Consider the following 5771-nt stretch of genomic DNA (forward strand, 5'->3'; position numbering starts at 1 on the left):
AGGGGCAGAGAGTCACCTAGGGCAGCCCAGGGGGACCCACTAGCCGGCCACACCATGTGGTAGTGCGGGGGACACCCTGGCCGCGCCAAGGCCAGGTGTGGGCCCCCCGGCCCTCCACTTGCTCTCTCCTCTACCATTCCACTATCTCTCCCAAAAAACATTTCACCATTGCTAAAACTCGTGTTCTTGTTGTTCTTGCTCGTGATTTTCGATCTCCTTGCTCAGATCATCTTTCCTGCTGAGATTTGGAGCATTTGTTCTCCGGTATATGACTCCTCCGATTATCCAAGTAGAATTTTGTTTAGTGGAGTATTACTTGAGTATTTTGCTGCTATAGGTGACATGTTAAGTGAGCCTGTGATACATCGTAAACGTATCTATAATTTTTGATGCTCCATGCTTGTTTTACACCAATTTATATATGTTTTGCTCATGTTTCGTTGCACTTTTATACATTTTCCGGCACTAACCTATTGACAAGATGCCACAGTGCATGTTCCTTGTTTTCTGCTGCTTTTGGTTTCAGAAAATTTGTATAGGAAATATTCTCGGAATTGGACGAAACAAAAGCCAAAGTAAATATTTTACCGCAACAAAGACGAAGTCTAGAGGGGGCTGAAGAAAGGCAGTAGGGCGGTCAGACCAGCCGTAGGTGCAGCCTGGCCCTGGCCCGCGCCTAGGGGTGGTGTGGGCCACCCTGGCCTCCACCGACATCGTCCCTCCACCTATTTATTCACGATCTCTGGAAAACCTTGAATACCCGAGTCTCCATCCATGCAAAGTTCCGTCGCGGCCACCATTGCATAACCCATCTTGGGAGGGTTCTGAAGATCTTCCCGGCACCTTGCCGGAGTGGGAGATCATCGCCGGAGGAATCTACATCGCCATGCCCGCCTCAGAAGTGATGCGTGAGTAGATCATCCCTGGACTATGGGTCCATAGCAGCAGCTAGATGGTTATCTTCTCCAATTTGTGCCTCATGTTTAGATCTTGTGAGCGGCCCTACATGATCAAGATCATCCTTATGTAATGCTACATGTTGTGTTTTCTGGGATCCGATGAATATTGAATACTATGTTGAGATCGATTATATATTCTTGTCATATGTTATTAGTGACCTTGCATGTCCTCCATTGCTAGTAGTTACTCTGGCCAAGTAAATGCATGTGACTCCAAGAAGGGGTATTTATGCTCGATAGTAGGTTCATGCCTCTAGTTTTCTGGAAGAGTGACAATAGCTTCTAAGATTGTAGATGTGTTGTTGCTACTAGGGAGAAAACAACAATGTTTTATCCAAGGGTAATTCTATTATTTACTTTACACACATTGCTTAATGCGATTATCCGTTGCTTGCAACTTAATACTAAAAGGGGTGCGGACGCTAACCGGAAGGTGAATTATTAGTCATAGACGCAGTTGGATTACGGTCTATGTATTATGTTGTAATGCCCAAACGAATCTCATAGTAATCATCTTGTCATGTATGGTCGATATTATGTCAATTGCCCAGCTCTAATTTGTTCACCAGCGTGTTATTTATCTTTATGGAGAGACACCTCTAGTGAACTGTGGACCCCGGTCCTTTTTTCCTTTACACTGATAAATTCAACCACTGCAATCCTACTTTGTTTACTTACTGCAAGCTCTGTTCTCTTTAATTACTGCAAACATCTCCTTCCACTCGATACATTTAATCCTTCGTGTTCAGTGAAACCGGGGACATTGACAACCTCACTGTAAGTTGGTGCAAAGTATTTTGGTTGTATTGTGTGCAAGTTCCACGTTGTTGCTGACGCTAGCAGTGCGCCCTGCCACTAGTCAGCTAGCAACACCTTCAGAAGTCACGCCTTTCTCCTACTGGTCGATTAAACCTTGATTTCTTACTGAGGGAAAACTTGTTGTTGTGCTCATCATACCTTCCTCTTGGGTTTCCTCAACGGTGTGCAATCTGCACTCGTCAAGCTAATTTACTGGCGCTGTTGCCGGGGTGAAAGAGGACTTCTGCAAGGGGATCTCTCATCTCCAATCTCTCTACTTTATTACAGTTTTGCTTAGTTTATTTTATTTTTTCTTGTTTGCTTCTTTATCTCAAAAACGCAAAAAATAGTTGATTTTATAGTTTTTATTTTGTTTTTAGTTCATTATGTTGATCCCTAAGTACGATCTGAAGGACCAACCTGTTGGTAGTGGTTCTATAATTGGGAAAGATAACATTGAAAAAATCGTCAATCATGTTAGTAAGCATAAAGATATTAAGGATAAACCCCATAATGCAGCAAATGTTTCTTAAACTTCATGAAGTTGAGGATGATGCAAAGAAAGATTTTATCCTAGAAACTTTGCTTAAAGAATTAAAAGATGTTGTTATAGAAGCTAGGACCTGAAAATAGGAAAGAGAGTAAAATACCAATACATTTCAAACTTGTAGCAATGCATGAAGCTTTGGAAAAGAATTTTGATTGGATTGTTCCTGAAAATCCATTTGATGAAAGTAGTGAACCTAAAAGTGCTGAGAAAGGGTCTTCTAAAACTTATATTGATAAAATACAAATCCTTGTTGAAAAGACTTCTTGCATTAATATTGATGCTTCTTCACATGAACCTAATTTTTATTTTATTGAGTCTTGGAAGTTATTGCCTCTGTAATAACCTCTACTTATCATTTTTATTTAGTTTTGTGCCAAGAATAGCCCCTAATAGGAAGAAAGTAAGATTTGGGAAAGTTGTTGTCAGAAAGAGATTCTGTGTTGTTATCGTAAAATTTGTATTCACATCTAGAGCGGAAATTTGAGATGCCAATTTTTGAGCATATACCCCGGGTTATTATATAACTTTCGTTAGTTTAACACTTTTTTATCTGAGCATTAGAAGATTTTCGAACAAATCAATCTTTACATGTTTTTCTGTTTAGATAGATTTCTGCCACTATTTGCATTTGCCTCTTAATCTCTTTCTTTTTTAGTTATTTTGATCAAAGAGCTTTTTTGAAGAAGTTGCTATAATAGCTAATTTTTAATAGGTGTTTGATACATGTTAGAACTGAACGCAGGTTGATTTGTTATTTTGATTGTACTAATGCTGCTAATAAAGAATTGTGTGAAGTTTTGCATGAAAGAAGTTTTCAAGTGGATGGAGAGAAGAATGATGTAATGAAATGAAGAATGGACAAAATCTCAAGTTTGGGGATGCCCCTACCCCCCAAAAAATATCCAAGAAGTACAAGCGTAAAAGCGGATTCCCAAGGCATCCCCTCTTCATCAACAAAGCAACAGGTCATCTTTCTGTGCGCTATATTTTTATTGCATCATATGATATGTGTTATTCTTGGAGCATTTTTATTTTTGATTTTAGTTTTATTTTGTCTTGCTTGTTGTACAATAAGGTTGGATCCCAGCATATTTATTTTGGAGAGACACACACTCCGTTTTAATTGCATAGAACGCTCTAGTTTTCGCTGATATTGTTCTATGAGTGTTCTAATTTTCTAGTACTGCGTTTAGCTCTTGTTCTTTCGTTTGAATTTTGTTTAGAACCCATTAGTATTATTTATTTATGTATGATTAGCTCTCTGTTCCATATTTTTTTCATCTTTGAGAGTTATTTCAAATAAGTTGATTGGTGTTGGAGACAAGTAAAATGTTTCATGCTTATAGTGATGCAAAAGAAAGCTTGTCTACACTGTGGCATAGACTTTGGCATGTCATGTTGGATGTTATTCTCATTACATGCTTAGTATTTATTATTGTAGCATGGCTTGTTGTCTCAAATAGCTGAGAGTTCATAATGTGCCATTGAAAGAATCATGTGTTGTTTCCATCATAAAAAATATACCATTGTGGTATTTTTCTTTGATGCTTTATTGGGATTGACTTAGCGCATGTTTACATCATGTTATGACTATGACCAGTCAACTAAAGCGTCTATGATCATTTAGTTTTTGACTTGTAATATCACTTTATGCTTTGATTGATAATGTTTTATCGCTATGCATGATTATAGCCATTATTGCTCTTTTAGTTGGTCGCTCCCAGTCTTTTGCTAGCCTTCGCTTGCACTGAGTATGAACTCTACTCGTGCATCCAACCACCAATAACCAAAGTTTGTCAATTGTTTCCACCATATCTACCTATTATCATCATAGTTATTCCAAGTAAATTCATCATGACTTTATTTATCTTCCAAATTAAAATTTTGGCATGAGAAAATTAGTTAGTAAAGCTCTCACGAACTTGATGGCACATTTACTTTATTGCACTTAATAAACTTTAACCATTGCGACTATCTTATGTTGATCATATGCTTACAAGTTGTAATTTGGGAGTTAGCACAACCATGCTTTCATGGGGCACGCTTTCAACATTGCACTTATTATTTAGTTGATGTCATGATATTTTGTTTATGGTGCCTATCGATACAAAATAAAATGGAAACTTGTAAATCTATGGAGTTTGTATGTGTGTTAGAGAAACGTTGGGCCGCTAACCTAAGCCATGCATCATTCATGGTGGAAGTTTACATCATTCCACAGTGAGTATTCTATGAAGCATCTTCAATAAAAAACTATACGCATAGTAAATAAAAGGATTGCTGAGATGCTCATTGTCTGTTTGTCTTGTTATTTTGGTGTGGGACTGCACTTATATGAAAGAGTACTTCCATATCATGGGGCAAGAGGTACCCCTGTTGTGTTCTTTATAATACATGTATACTTACAATCACAAGAACTTATTTGGGACCTAAGTTTAGTAGCATGAGGTGTAGGTACTCGTATTCAAGGTGCATGAGATTTTCAACATATGATTTGTCAAGCATATGACTCATTTTTGCACTCACATTAACTTTAACCATTCAAGATACTTATGATAGGGGCAATGCGAGCTCAAAGCTAATGAGTACCATACTTTTTGGAAGGTTTATAAAACTTGTTCATCCTACTTCCTCTGCAAAGAGTCTTTCTTTTACTTTTATGTTGATTCTTAACCTTATTCTTTATGCACAAATTTAGAGAGCATAGTTGTCATTCTTAGTGCAATATGCATAGTCCCAAATTATTATTGATTGATTCATGATTATGATGTTGCTTGTTTTTAAATTACTTGTATCTAGTCACCCTCTGAACTTTGAAGGTGCCCTAGCATTTATGTTTTGCTACTTCATAAAGGACATGCTGAGTACCACTTCGCTATGTTTTATCTATGCTCGTAAACAAACAGTTGCTTTCAATAACGTATTATTCATGATCCTTTGTTTGAGTTACTCTTCATGTTATAACATAGTTGCTAAGTTTTATTTGTTAGAATTATATCTATCATGTCTATATTTAGAGTACTTTGATCCCAGCTCACAATGCTTTACAATGCTTGATAAAGATTGTGTTGGCTTCATGTCACCTAAAAAAATATTTTTGTTATAACTTACCTACTCGAGGAAGAGCATGACCTAAGCTTGGGGATGCTTGATACGTTGTAAACCTATCTATAATTTTTTATGCTCCATGCTTGTTTTACACCAATTTATATATGTTTTGCTCATGCTTTCGTTGCACTTTTATACATTTTCCGGCACTAACCTATTGACAAGATGCCACAGTGCCAGTTCCTTATTTTCTAAAGTTTTTGGTTTCAGAAAAGTTATACCGGAAATATTCTCAGAATTGGACGAAACAAAAACCGAAATAAATATTTTACTACAACGAAGACGTAATCCAGAGGGGGTCGAAGAAAGGCAGCACGGCGGCCAGACCAGCCCTAGGCGCGGCCTATCCCTGGCCC

This window comes from Lolium perenne, chromosome 3 (assembly GCF_019359855.2).
Source record: "Lolium perenne isolate Kyuss_39 chromosome 3, Kyuss_2.0, whole genome shotgun sequence".
NCBI lineage: Eukaryota > Viridiplantae > Streptophyta > Magnoliopsida > Poales > Poaceae > Lolium > Lolium perenne.